At 40.6% G+C, this 15,189-nt stretch overlaps 1 protein-coding gene and 1 long non-coding RNA gene across 2 annotated transcripts in view; one reads left to right on the top strand and one right to left on the bottom strand.

The window, feature by feature from the left end:
* CNTNAP2 (contactin associated protein 2) overlaps positions 1–15,189 on the top strand; it is a 2,930,334-nt gene that overhangs the window by 2,679,454 nt on the left and 235,691 nt on the right. The gene's annotated exons all lie outside the window — the stretch shown is intronic.
* LOC141052759 (uncharacterized) overlaps positions 9,620–15,189 on the bottom strand; it is a 64,073-nt gene continuing 58,503 nt past the window's right edge. The window contains exons 3-4 of the long non-coding RNA XR_012220884.1: positions 12,318–12,412; positions 9,620–9,852 (exon numbers count right to left, since the gene is read on the bottom strand). This is a non-coding gene — a long non-coding RNA (uncharacterized lncRNA). The remainder of the gene's footprint in view (positions 9,853–12,317; positions 12,413–15,189) is intronic.

The following is a 15,189-nucleotide window of genomic DNA, read 5'->3' on the forward strand; positions in this document are numbered from 1 at the left end:
ATCTGCTGGTTTCCATTACTTCTCTACTTCTGCATGTCAAACACATCTTTAATTTGCCGGCATTCTTGAGAAATCACCACATGTACTTATTTGGTAATGAGACATTATTTAAGATTGGACTTTTGAATCATCCCAATTGGGCACTTTCACAACATGAGAACATCAGTGAATTTAGATCTATGGATCATCATGAAAGATTTATGACTGGAAACTGAAACATTCACATTGTAATTGCCTAATTGCCAGTTTAATATATTAAACTGAATACTGGCTGAGGAGGTGAAGGCCATCATTGTAAGACTGAGTGATATGCAAGTGTTTTGATTATACCCAGGCAAAGAATTTTATCACTTCCTACCGTAAGGCAATTATAATTTTGGATGAAGGAGTGGATATGTGTCAAGTATGTCTAATAGAAATTGACTTTTATTTCTAAACATTTAGGAATTCTTCAGTTATTTGAACATTCTAAAATCTGCACAAAAAAGTAAAGTACAAGGAATGCACCAAAATCCTTTCACATTTTATATACAGTGGGTACGGAAAGTATTCAGACCCCTTTAATTTTTTCACTTTTTTTCACTATTTGTTTCATTGCAGCCATTTGATAAATTCAAAAAAGTTCATTTTTTTCTCATTAATGTACACTCTGCACCCCATCTTGACTGAAAAAAACAGAAATGTAGACATTTTTGCAAATGTATTAAAAAAGAAAAACTAAAATATCACATGGTCATAAGTATTCAGACCTTTTGCTCAGACGCTCATATTTAAGTCACATGCTGTCCATTTCCTTGTGATCCTCCTTGAGATGGTTCTACTCCTTCATTGGAGTCCAACTGTGCTTAAACTGATTGGACTTAATTTTTAAAGGCACACATCTGACTATATAAGACCTCACAGCTCACAGTGCATGTCAGACCAAATGAGAATCATGTGGTCAAAGGAACTGGCCAAGGAGCTCAGAGACAGAATTTTGGCAAGGCACACATCTGGTCAAGGTTGTAAAAGAATTTCTGCAGTACTCAAGGTTCCAAAGAGCACAGTGGCCTCCATAATCCTTAAATGGAAGACGTTTGGGACAACCAGAAGTCTTTCTAGACCTGGCTGTCCCGCCAAACTGAGCAATCGTGGAAGAAAAGCCTAGGCGAGAGAAGTAAAGAAGAACATCAAGATCACTGTGGCTGAGTTCCACATATGCAGTAGGGAGATGGGAGAAAGTTCCACAGAGTAAACTACCAATGCAGTCCTCCACCAGTCGGGCCTTTATGGCAGAGTGGCCTGACAGGAGCCTCTCCTCAGTGACAGACATATGAAAGCCCACATAGAGTTTTCTAAAAAAACACATGAAGGACTCCCAGACTATGAGAAATAAGATTCATTGGTCTGATGAGACGAAGATAGAACTTTTTGGTAATAATTCTAAGCGGTATGTGTGGAGAAAACAAGACACTGCTCATCACCTGCCCAATACAATCCCAATAGTGAAACATGGTGGTGGCAGCATCATGGTATGGGGGTGTTTTTCAGCTGCATGGACAGGACAACTGGTTGCAATAGAAGAAAACATGAATGCGGCCAAGTACAGAGATATCCTCGATGAAAACATCTTCCAGAGTGCTCTGGACCTCAGACTTGGTCACCTTCCAACAAGACAATGACCATAAGCACACAGCTAAAATATCAAAGGAGTGGCTTCAGAACAACTGTGACCATTCTTGACTGGCCCAGCCAGAGCCCTGACCTAAACCCAATAAGGTATCTCTGGAGAGACCCGAAAATGGCGGTCCACTAACATTCACCATCCAACTTGACGGAACTGGAGAGGATCTGTAAGGAAGAATGGCAGAGGATCCCCAAATCCAGGTGCTAAAAACTTGTATCATTCCCAAGGAGACTCATAGCTGTACTAGCTCAAAAGGGTGTTTCTACTCAATACTGAGCAAAGGGTCTGAATACTTATGACCATGTGATATTTCAGTTTTTCTTTTTTAATAAATTTGCAAAAATTTTTACATTTTGGGGGTTTTTTCAGTCAAGAATCAAGATGCATCCTATCTCTCCCCACAGTCCGACAACGGTCCTCACTCACTCTGCTCTCCGGAGGTAAGCCCCTCTCTTCCCGCTCAAACCTCTTTATACTCCCCTGACTCACTAAACCCCCTATATGCAGGTCATAGGTCCTCTCTGTCCACAATTTCCTTCCCACTTGCAACAAGAGGCATGGCCCCTGCAGTTCCGGACCCAGTGCCCTGTCAGCACCCACAATCCGGTGTTATTCCTTACAATGCAGCATACATAGTAACATAGTAACATAGTTATTAGGGTTGAAGGAAGTCTTTAAGTCCATCTAGTTCAATCCATATCCTAACCTTACAATGTAACCCAAAAGACCTTGCATAAGTCAAGGTTCCTGTTTAGGGTTTAAAAGGTGAAAGCCAGGATTTTCCATGAAGTAGCTAGTGCAAAGTCTGTTCGTGGAAGCAATACTAAAAGCTGCTAGGCTTTAATTATACCTTTTTATAATTATTGAGAGTTTCTTACACTGGTGTGTACTGAGAGGGTCCAAAACTATTACTTTGTAATGGCCAATATGTGCTGTCATGACTGACATGGTTAAGTCCAGAAGATGACACAACATATACCAACAACAGGATGGAATGGGGTGAGGAAGGCCCTAACCGTAGGGAACGAGGGATGGGGCACCTCATGAACTCCAACCTGTGCCTGTCCCTAAACTCCCCTAATGCCCTAAGCGGGTCCTATCCCCCCACCGCCTTCACATGCCTAGTCCCTGATTGTCACCTCACTATTCCTTGGCTAGTGCACTAGCAAGCACGCTAGCCTCACCACTGCAGATAGTAAACAACACAGGGAAAGGGACAATAACAAGACAGACAGAAAAAGGGGAAATAGTACTTAATACTTTTCCTGCTGTAAAGCATCACACAGCAGAGGATAAGGCACCAGGACCACAAACTCCACAAAAACAGCAGATTCACCACTGAAACTAGAGAGCTCTTTACTCCAGGCTTGTCATCATAGATTACTCTATCACCAACAGTCAGCTAATGGGTCATGTGACTTTTTAAAGGATGGTGGAAGTGGTCACCACCCACATCAGTTGACTAGCAACAAAGCAGCTGCCAGCAAGGAAACTGACATTAACCCTTGGTGGCCCGAAAGGAAAAAAGTTACATTTAAATTATAGCAAAACCAGAGCTGCCACGAATCCTAAAATGAATCGTGACATGTGCCAAATGTATTACCACCAAACCATGGAGCCATATGTAGGTATGCGAGCCATGTTTTCAAACCAGTGAGTCTATATTTAATTAGGTTGAGTGTTTGCAATTTTAAAAAAAAATGACATAATTGGTATAGTTTTTACCTAGTTGTAAATTCATGAACTCTGAAATGCTGTTAGGGAGTGGCATGATTCTTATATTATCTTGTCCATTTTTCCTATATTGTGACATCATTTTTTACATTATTCCTATAGTGATTGTGATATAATAATTTTTACTCTGTGACAGCAGTAGGTGCATGATCCTGCACCATCATTGTATATAATAATTTTGCAATCTAAAATCACTTTATCATTGTACATCATAATATGACAACAATATGTACATTATTCCATTACTGTAACATCATTTTGTGTATGACTATTGTGCCATAACTTTATTAACAAGATCATCTGTGTACTGTGACATCACTATGTACAGTTGTGGCCAAAAGTATTGACACCCCTGCAATTCTGTCAGATAATACTCAGTTTCTTCCTGAAAATGATTGCAAACACAAATTATTTGGTATTATTATCTTCATTTAATTTGTCTTAAATGAAAAAATGCAAAAAGAATTGTCCTAAAGCCAAATTGGATATAATTCCACAACAAACATAAAAAAGAGGGTGGTCAAAAGTATTGGCACTGTTCGAAAAATCATGTGATGCTTCTCTAATTTGTGTAATTAACAGCACCTGTAACTTACCTGTGACACCTAACAGGTGTTGGCAATAACTAAATCACACTTGCAGCCAGTAGACATGGATTAAAGTTGACTCAACCTCTGTCCTGTGTCCTTTTGTGTACCACATTGAGCATGGAGAAAAGAAAGAAGACCAAAGAACTGTCTGAGGACTTGAGAAACCAAATTGTGAGGAAGCAAGAGCAATCTCAAGGCTACAAGTCCATCTCCAAAGACCTGAATGTTCCTGTGTCCACCGTGCGCAGTGTCATCAAGAAATTTAAAGCCCGTGGCACTGTGGCTAACCTCCCTAGATGTGGACGGAAAAGAAAAATTGACAAGAGATTTCAACGCAAGATTGTGCGGATGTTGGATAAAGAACCTCGACTAACATCCAAACAAGTTCAAGCTGCCCTGCAGTCTGAGGGTACAACAGTGTCAACCCATACTATCCGTCGGCGTCTGAATGAAAAGGGACTGTATGGTAGGAGACCCAGGAAGACCCCACTTCTTACCCCGAGACATAAAAAAGCCAGGCTGGAGTTTGCCAAAACTTACCTGAAAAAGCCTAAAACATTTTGGAAGAATGTTCTCTGGTCAGATGAGACAAAAGTAGAGCATTTTGGGCAAAGGCATCAACATAGAGTTTACAGGAGAAAAAAGAGGCATTCAAATAAAAGAACACGGTCCCTACAGTCAAACATAGCGGAGGTTCCCTGATGTTTTGGGGTTGCTTTGCTGCCTCTGGCACTGGACTGCTTGACCATGTGCATGGCATTATGAAGTCAGAAGACTACCAACAAATTTTGCAGCATAATGTAGGGCCCAGTGTGAGAAAGCTGGGTCTCCCTCAGAGGTCATGGGTCTTCCAGCAGGACAATGACCCAAAACACACTTCAAAAAGCACTGGAAAATGGTTTGAGAGAAAGCACTGGAGACTTCTAAGGTGGCCAGCAATGAGTCCAGACCTGAATCCCATAGAACACCTGTGGAGAGATCTAAAAATGGCAGTTTGGAGAAGGCACCCTTCTAATATCAGGGACCTGGAGCAGTTTGCCAAAGAAGAATGGTCTAAAATTCCAGCAGAGCATTGTAAGAAACTCATTGATGGTTACCGGAAGCGGTTGGTCGCAGTTATTTTGGCTAAAGGTTGTGCAACCAAGTATTAGGCTGAGGGTGCCAATACTTTGGTCTGTCCCATTTTTGGAGTTTTGTGTGAAATGATCAATGTTTTGCTTTTTTGCTTCATTCTCTTTTGTGTTTGTTTTTTCATTTAAGACAAATTAAATTGAGATAATAATACCAAAGAATTTGTGTTTGCAATCATTTTCAGGAAGAAACTGAATATTATCTGACAGAATTGCAGGGGTGTCAATACTTTTGGCCACAACTGTACAATATCCCAGGATTGTGCCATTAGTGCGTGAATTGTATACATTGGTTACTTATCTTGGAGTGATCCTCAGCTAAACTCAGCAAAGTAACCTAAGAGCTGTAATCATAATTCTACTAATTATTATTACAAGTTGTCAGTAGACTGAACTATTTAGCTGAATTACAACTACTACTGTTCCAAGCTTCACTGACTCCGGAGAAAATCCGATTTGTGCATTCTTAGATGTCATTCCACATGGTCCGCCTTTATATCTTAATGCCAACTTTCAAATAAAAAGCCGATACTGCTCTGGAGAACTCAACTGGGCTTCATATATTTACCTATTCAATTAAATTGAATTTTCTCCACAACAAAATATGGTTCACTGAGTCTCTCCCTGGCGATATAAGCGGGGGTCCACTAACTGACCCATGTTGAACAACTGATCACTAAGTTGGCTACACTTCGAATCTATATTCAAGTTACTGTAGCCCAAGAAAGGCTGTTGCATGTTAAATTATTGTAACCTGAGTCCTCTGTAATTTGAGTGACCACTATATATCAAGACCCCTCTGGTTCACAAAAAATATCAAATATTCAAGCTCAGCTCAGTGTAATAAAGTTCAGCATGTACTTGTACAATACATTGCAATTGACCTTCTCTGCTTATCTGTTATGTAGAAAGGATTCAAGCTACCTGATTGCTAGCTCACTTCATCCTTGATTGCTGATTGGGGAAGTTTTCAGCAATATCTATTTCTAACGTTTAGCAGATTGCATGCAAAAGTCAGAGAACATAACCTATGGATGAGACATTCTAAGTTGTGTCATTTGTTATTTCATACTCATAGATTCACTGGTTTTGTGTCTCTTTTTTTGTGCTTTGTTTTGTTTGTTTCATCTTGAAACTGAAGTTATTCCTTGTCCCACGTGCATCAAACATCCGTGAATTAATCCGTGTCAATTGCAGCTTTGCATCACATTTATTCTTACCATCTGATTTAGGGTGTTCCACAATATACATTTCCCCTTTCCTTCAAATATGCCATCATAACCCCTTTACTAAAAAAAAAATCCCTCGACCAGAACTGCTCCGCTAACTACAGATCTCCCCTTCATCTCTAAACTCCCCTTCATTCACCATCTTTCAAGTTAGACACTATTTCACCCTTTACAATTTGTTTTCCACTCTTTACACTTTACTGAAACTTCCCCCACTAAAGCCTCTAATGAGCTACTAGCAGTTAACCCCTTTACCCCAGAGGATGGTTTGCACGTTAATGACGGGCCAATTTTTACAATTCTGACCACTGTCCCTTTATGAGATAATAACTCTGGAATGCTTCAATGGAACTTGACGATTTTGAGAATGTTTTTTCGCGACATATCGTACCATGTTAGTGGTACAATTTCTTTAATACAACTTGCATTTATTTGTGTAGAAAACTGAAATTTTGCGAAAATTTGGAAAATTTTGCAATTTTCAAACTTTGAATTTTTATGCCCTTAAAAGAGAGAAATATTTCACACAAAATAGTAAATTAATAACATTTCCCACATGTCTACTTTACATCAGCATAATTTTGTAAACAAAATTTTTCTTTGTTAGGAAGTTATTAGGGTTAAAAGTGGACTAGCGATTTCTCATTTTTACTACAAAATCTACAAAACCATATTTTAGGGACCACTTCACATTTGAAGTCACTTTGAGGGGTCAATATGGCAGAAAATACCCAAAAGTGACACCATTCTAAAAACTACACCCCTCAAGCTGATCAAAACCACATTCAAGAAGTTTATTAACCCTTCAGGTGCTTTACAGGAATTAATGGCATGTGAAAGAAAATGAACATTTAACTTTTTTTCACTAAAATTTAACTTTAGACTATTTTTTTAATTTCACAAGGGTAATAGAAATAAATGAACCCCAAAATTTATAACGCAATTTCTCCTGAATATGCCAATTCCCAGTTTATAAGGAAAAACCACTGTTCAGGCGCATGGCAGAGCTTTGAAGAGAACGAGCGCCATTCGACTTTTTCAACGCGAAATTGGCTGAAATTGAGATCGGACGCTATGTCGCATTTGGATGCCCCTGATGTGCTTAAACAGTGGAAATCCCCCACAAGTGACCCCATTTTGGAAACTAGACCCCCCAAGGATCTTATCTAGATGTGTGGTGAGCACTTTGAACCCCCAAGTGTTTTACTAAAGTTTATAATGCCCAGTTGTGAAAATAATAAATCATATTTTCTTCCCACAAAAATGATCTTTTAGTCCACAATTTTTAATTTTCTCAAGGGTAACAGGAAAAATTGGACCACAAAAGTTGTTGTCCAATTTGTCCTGAGTATGCTGATATGCTGATACTCCAAATGTGGGAGAATACTACTGTTTAGGCACACGTCGGGGCTCAGAAGGGAAGTAGTGACGTTTTGGAGTGCAGATGTCATGATCCAGACCCGGGTTGGAGTCCTGTTTTCCCTTTTTCCCTGTCTGGTCATGAATGGGTTAATCTTTCCAAGCCTCAGTCTGGGTTCAGGCTTGCTATTTATTGCCACTGCTACCTGCAGGCGATGTCTGTTATAGTTCCTTCCTAGGGCTGCTGTAGCTGATTCTGATTGCTCTGATTGGTCCTGTTACATTTGCTATTTGATCCCGTGTCTTTGTTTTCCCCTATTCCCATCCTGATTCAGTGCTTTCCTTTAGTGTGCTGACTCCCTGGTTTTGACTTGGCTTGCATCCTGACCTGCTTCTGTCTTTTGTCTTTGTCTTATCCGCTTCTGACCGTTGCTGATTCTCTAGCTTGTCCCTGACCGTGAATTTGCTTGTTCCTTTGGTACTGCGCTACAGTCTAGATTTTGACCCGGATAGTTCAACTACTCTGCTGCCACTTGTGGTAGCCTTGCTGCTGCACTGCAGATCAGCTCTGTTTAGGTGCAGTCCTGCTTCCACTCTACTGCCATCTTGTGGAGCCTGCACCAACCTGCATCGCAGCAGCATGATAGCAGACACTCTGATGATATGCTCTGCGGGCGTCATGTCGAATTTGCAGAGCCCCTGATGTGCCTAAACAGTGGAAATGCCCCACAAGTGATCCCATTTTGGAAACTAGACTCCCAAGGAACTTATCTAGATGTGCCTAAACAGTGACAATGCCCAACAAGTGTCCCTTTTTGGATCAAATCTACTGTTTCCTGGTATGTATCTCAGCCGGAAGTTGTCATCCTTCAAGAAAAATTACACCATAGTGGAGAAGGAATGTTTAGCCATCAAGTGGATGTTGGACACTCTAAGGTACTACCTCTTGGGCAGAAAGTTCAGACTGGTGTCAGACCATGCACCACTGAAGTGGATGAGGGAGAAAAAAGGGAACAACGTCCAAGTGACTAGGTGGTTCCTAGTACTTCAGGATTTGAACTTCCATGTGGAGCACAGGCCAGGGAAACTGCATGAGTCCTTGAGTGAAGATATGTGTCATTGCGGCTATTAGCTGCGGTGATGTGAGGTCGGAAGTACGCTCCAGCACCTATAGTGCTGAGAGAGTTATTAGGCCATTGCAAGGCCGGGTTTTACGACCAATCATAAGAGATGGGTGAGAATGACTGCTCACATATTTCAACCCTAGGGGCATGGTTTGGCAGATAAAATGTCTCATTCAGTGTCTGTGGCTGGATGTGTGGAGACATCCAGTGTGTGTTGCTAAAGACACTGACCTGAGCAGGCGGACCCGCAGTACTTTACGGACTTTTTATTTTCTGTTTGTTTTCACTTTGTGCCAGAAAAGGCTGTGCTTTGTTTTGCTATCCAGTGCAGTTTAAGCAGTTTCAATAAACTTGCTTGGACATTTCAGCAATAGCACTTCCTGTGCCTACCTCAACTGCAGCAGAGTGAGTACAGATCCCTACAAGGTGCAATGCCTCCCTGGTAAACAACAAACCATCCAGTTAAAAAAGAAAAACTGGAGGTAAAAGTGTACAAAATTGTGGACTTATAAATAATCAACTTTTGTATGCTGTTTTGGTGTGCTGCCTCCAGTTTTTCTTTTATATTTTCCATAATTTGGAGTGCTGTCTGCTTTTTATTTTTCAGTTACTTTACAACTGAATATTTGTTTGTTTTGGCTTTGCACCCACCATCTTTTTTGATTGTGTTGTTTCATTTTTTCTTCATAGATAGATAGAACACACAGAGGTGGCATAGAAATAGGATTTTCATCTCTACCGAAGATTACATTAGAAATGCAGATACTACGACATTATTAGAGTGGTTTTATTATGAGTCTAACAGTGTGCAGGCTGCAATAACTTCTAATGGAACATTAGTAATTCTGGACACTCATGTAAAATTAACAATAACTAAAATAGGTACATCGGCTAATAAATTCCAACAACCACATGTCACAAAAGTCATTCTAATTAACAGCAGTTCATGATAACAAACCATTAAAATCTAATCTCTAACCCAGCTTCTTCCTGCAGAATCATAATTTAGTCCTCTCGGACCTGGAAGAAAAGAAGTTACGGTTAACTCATAGAAATACTCATCACTCTGCAACTCATTATTCTACTATTTCTATGACAATAGATTTCTGCTGTTCTGAATTCATATATTAAACAATTTCATAGCATTGTTTTAATATGATTTCCACAAAGACATTTTTACAGAACAGAAAAATAGTGCATGTATCCAAGTTACAGGCCCATTTTAATAAAAGAGGTCAATTGCAAAAAGTTTCTTACACTGTTATGTTGAAATTGACACTATGGGACTTCGAAAACTTAAAGTACAGTATTATGACATACTATGACCATAAGGACAAATGTGCTGGCATCCTTGGGTTCATAGACCCTGTACAGTAGTACATGGAATTCTTACTGCTCCACACTGTAGAAACAACATAAGGGAAAAAATTAACTGGAGGAATAGTAATGGAAAGTAAATGTATTTCCATGCTTTGGTGGATTATAGAAGAGAAGCAGTAATACTATAAATCATGGATGGTTATATAGACCTGTCCATCCTGTTTGTCTTCTATTGGATAAGTTGGGTGCTAATACAATAGGAATCTGAGTTCTATTGATGGTGACTGATATGCAGCAAGGCCTTAAGTTTTATGCCATGGTAAGAGTAAACATATAAGATCAGATATTGCGTATTGAAATGTGGCCTCTTTTGAGACATTAAAGGGAACCTGTAAGCAGTTTAGGCCGATATAAGATACGGCCATCACCTTTCATGGCTTATAAACAGCATTCTATAATGCTGTATATAAGCCCCCAATCCGACCTGAAAGAGAAGAAAAATAGCTTTTATTATACTCACCTGCGGGTAGGTCTGCTCCGATGGGCGTCGCTGGTCTTGGTCCGGCGCCTTCCATCGTCTTATGATCGCTGTCCTCCTGCTTATTTCGTGTGGATGATGCGTCCCTGCATCATCCCCACAGTCTCCTCGGCACCGCGCTCCTGCGCTGGCGTACTCATCTGCCCTGTTGAGGGCGGAGCAAAGTATTGCAGTGTGCAGGTGCTGGAAAAGGTCAATGAGCCCTGGTACCTGCGCACTGCAGTACTTTGCTCTGCCCTCATCAGAGCAGAGAATTACGCCTGCGCAGGAGCGCAATGCTGAGGAGATTGTGTGGATGATGCAGGGTGGCATCATCCACACAAAGCAAGAAGGAGGGCAGCATGAAGATGGGAGCCGCCGAACCAAGAGGAGCGACACCCATCAGACCCAAATACCCTGTAGGTGAGTATAATAAAAGTTTTTTTTTTCTCTTACAGGTCGGATTGGGGGCTTAGCTACAGCATTATATAATGCTGTGTATTAGCCCTGAAAGGTGATGGCCGTATCTTATATGGGCCAAAACTGCTGACAAGTTCCCTTTAAAAGACACCAGGTGATTTATGCTCAATATAACTATGTTTATTATTACAGTTTAAAAAGTCATTGTCTGCATTGGATAATTTCTAATGATTAGAAGGGTATCCAAAGATAAGCTAAAAACAGTTTTCCCCTTGATTAGACAACAAGTGAATAGCTGAAATCTGTTGGGAAACCTTATCGCAATGTTTTAATATAGCTGTCAGACTATAGCTATCTCCCCGCCCCATAAAAAGGCATAAAAAGTGTGCAAGTGATCTGAAAGGGGAGAGGGGTTTATGCTGCTGTTAGGTAAAATTGGGGATGTTGATATATAACAGCCCACGCCTTTAACCCATTGACATCTGCTGTTGGAACAGTTAGTAGAAACCAATGCACATGAGATGTTCATTGATGAAACAGAATCAGGTTCAGCATACATTGATCTGATGCTTATGTCCACCTTAACAGTTTTTATTTCTGGCAGCACTCCCAGAGGGGAAATGAAGCATTACACAATGCCCAATAAACTCAATAAATGTAGATGTACAGGGCAAGTCTAACAGAGGGAGATGCTCTTAGTAACTTGTATCCACCATAGCCAAGAGGTGGACACAAGTGCGCTTTCAAAAGTACAATTATCACATACAGGTGCTAACAATGTTTTTCACAGATAGCACTCGTACTTGTGATAGTCTACGGGGCCATTCACATGTCCATCCAATCACAGAGAAGTGCCCAATTTTGTACAAAAATTGGCAATGCAAGTCAATGGTTCTCTGAAAAAATCAGACCACACTCAGATGTCATCTGGTTTTTCATGACTATCATTAAAGAAAGGGTGGATAAACTTCTTTTTTATTTCTCCACGTTGGAGAAAAATGGATGACACTCGGACCACAGGTTGTTTAAACTCTGATTAAAGTCTGATCCAAAAGAAAAACAGTTCCTTATCTTGTACATGAGAAATTCGGATGTCTGAGTGAGAGCTAACTCAAATTGCTCTAAAAGGGTGTTTAAAACTAGACTTTCTAAATAGACAGCCTTTTAAACTATTTTGCATGATAATTATCTGCTACGGGCAATATGAGTATTGAAATGCCCTACTTACGCACAGCCTTTGTTTTCTCTATATTGGTGATTGTTAGCGGCATGAACTTTGTGTCTCTTCTAGTGAAGCTCCTAACTCTGTTGAAAGGAACTTTCCTGCATAAGACAAAATTCACATTTTTCTACAATTGAGATCTTATTTTTCTGTTAACATTATTAGAATATCTTGTCTCTAACATTTATTTCTATAACAATCCACCAGGGAAAACTGTATCTGTCGCTATACATTTTATGAAACTCTGTTTTCGAGCCGGAAGCTTTCACAGTTGTCCGTTTGGTTCAGCCTCTCTTGCAGCAGTGAGGACTGACGTTGCCCTAATGTTTGCTCATAATGACTTTGAACATATGCAAGGCTTAGGTGACACAAGTTCTGGAGGAACATTGACAATGAATATTTATATATCCATTAAGAGCATTATGAAAACTGTGTCTACATTATTGGGCTGCAGCCTTCAGTTAATAGAGCAGGGCAACAGTGGAAAAGTCAAATTATCTGTGTCAGCAGAATATGAGTAATTCTACCAATGTCATGCAAGGAGATGTTGGGAAATTTGATTTTCCTATTATTCCCTTTCACTAATCCTTTTAAATATAGAGATAAAACAACTTCACAGAGCCACATTCAAATTAAGCAATCATTGGCCGCTCCTGATGCAGTTTAGACATCTTGTGTAGTAAGTCAACTAAAAGGTAATAGTGTGAATAGGACTTCATATGTTTCTTCATCAGTAAAGGTATTTTTAAAACCCAAACTAGGTTTTGGCTACAAAAGATAAAGGTAAAGCTTCTTTTTTTACTGAACCACTCTTTTCTTTTGAATTCAATCTACATTTAGCTACATCATGTTTAGTGATCAATGATCTGTGAATTACATTATATTTCTCATTAGGCTGTCAGACATAGAAAAAAAGGTTATGTATAATCACCATCACCAGGTCCAATGATTTCCATTCTGCAGCTGCCCCAGTCTTGTTGACAGGCTGCAGTGATAACGTTACAACCATAACATATGTCGCCACTGAAGCAATCACTGGGCTCAGTGCAAGTGAGTATAGCTGTGTATGTTATTTTCTATGCCTGAAAACCTAGAGAAAATATAAGTTACTCCTGGACAACCCCTTTAAGCTGGGCATAGAGTTAAAGCTAATGTTACAATTTTGAACCCCTTCTTGGCATCCGCCGTACTTATACGGCACAAGTCAGAAACAGGTTTATGGCGCAGGCTCATAAGGTAAGTCCACCACATACACGGCATGTCATGGCTGTGTGTTACAGCAAGGACCTACTTCTAACAATTGTTGGTGGAGCATAGTTCCTCCCGCGATTGTTAACCTCCTAAATGCCATTGATAATCTGTAACAGCCAAATCTAATACTTGACAGGTCACCAATGGGTTGACAGCTTGGTGTCTATTAAAGACCTCCATTCATGTCATTACGGAGCTCCTTTGAAACCCTGCCTCTGGCAGAGCTTCAAAGGAAACCAAGATTTCTGCTATATACAGCAATGCTGTGGCATCACTGTAATAGCACAAGCAATCAGACAATTGCAGCTTCAATTCCTCTAAGGAAACTAACAAGAACAGTGAAAAGTAAAAAAAATATGAATAAAAGTTCAAATCTCCCCCTTTTACCCTCACTAAAAATAAAGATATTTAAAAAATGCACATACTGTATGTGGTATCACCGTATTCAGAAAAGTTTGATATATCAAAACATAAAAATAATTAACGCGATCGGAAAACACCATAAACAAAATTAGTTTTTTTTTAGCTCAGCAATTGCACAAAAAATGCTGTATCAAGTAATGAAAAAGTCAAATCTATCTGAAAATGGCATAAATCAAAACATAATCTTGACCAACAGAAGACAAACTGTCACCAGGGTCGGCATTAGGGACAGGCAGACTTGGCAGCTGCCTAGGACCGCCGCTGACCCAGGAGCCCCCAGCCAGGAGCGGGCAAACCGCCGGTGCAACTGCACTGGTGCCCAGAGGTGGAGGGGGCCCCTGCAGGCAGAAGCGTACTGCCCATAGCAGCAGAGTATGCAGCTGCTATGGGGCCACTCAGTCAAGATTGCGGGCGGGAGTGAGAGGGGTCCAGTGTCATGCAGCATTGGGCCCCTCTCACTCCCTCCCGTAATCATGCAAATACCCAGAGACTGGGAGAGAATGGCAGGCAGAGTGCAGGAGTTCAAAAAGGGGACGTGACATGCAGGGAGAGACGCTGGCCAATGAATGCTTTCCTCACCAGACAGAGGAGAGTTCTCACTGGCTGCCATCTCTGTTCTCCTGCATGGCGCGTCCCAATGGTGAATGCTCAGCTGTAGTCAGGGGCCCGGGCTGCACAGCACACAAGGGACAACAGTGGTGGAAGAGCAGGACTTACAAGGGGTCCTCTGCTCACTCCTCTATTCTATTCCCAGCAGCATCTCAGAGAAGAGGTCGGGGAGGAGGCTCACTGCACAGGACAGCACAGCAGCAGGGGTCTGATCAGTCCTCTCTGCTCTGTGTCCCCATCCCCCACAATGGGTTCTGCAGCCCTCTCAAGCTGATCTCTGCACTATGTGACTGACCTCCTCCAGGGCTCATGTGAACACCTGATATCACAGATTAGTATGTGTGTGTATGTATATGCTTGTATATGTATGCACAGTATGTGTGTGTATCTATGTATGTATTTATGTATGTGTATTTATGTACGGTATATTTGTGTATGTATGGTATATTTGTATATCTGTGTGTATGCATGTACAGTATATGTATATGTGTATGTCTATGTGCTTATGTATGTACAGTATATGTGTGTATCTGTGTATGTGCAATATATTTCTATGTATATTTGGTATATATGTATGTTTATGTGCATGTATGTA

This window comes from Dendrobates tinctorius, unplaced genomic scaffold, assembly GCF_039654945.1.
Source record: "Dendrobates tinctorius isolate UK_male_01 unplaced genomic scaffold, ASM3965494v1 ptg000162l, whole genome shotgun sequence".
Taxonomy (NCBI): domain Eukaryota; kingdom Metazoa; phylum Chordata; class Amphibia; order Anura; family Dendrobatidae; genus Dendrobates; species Dendrobates tinctorius.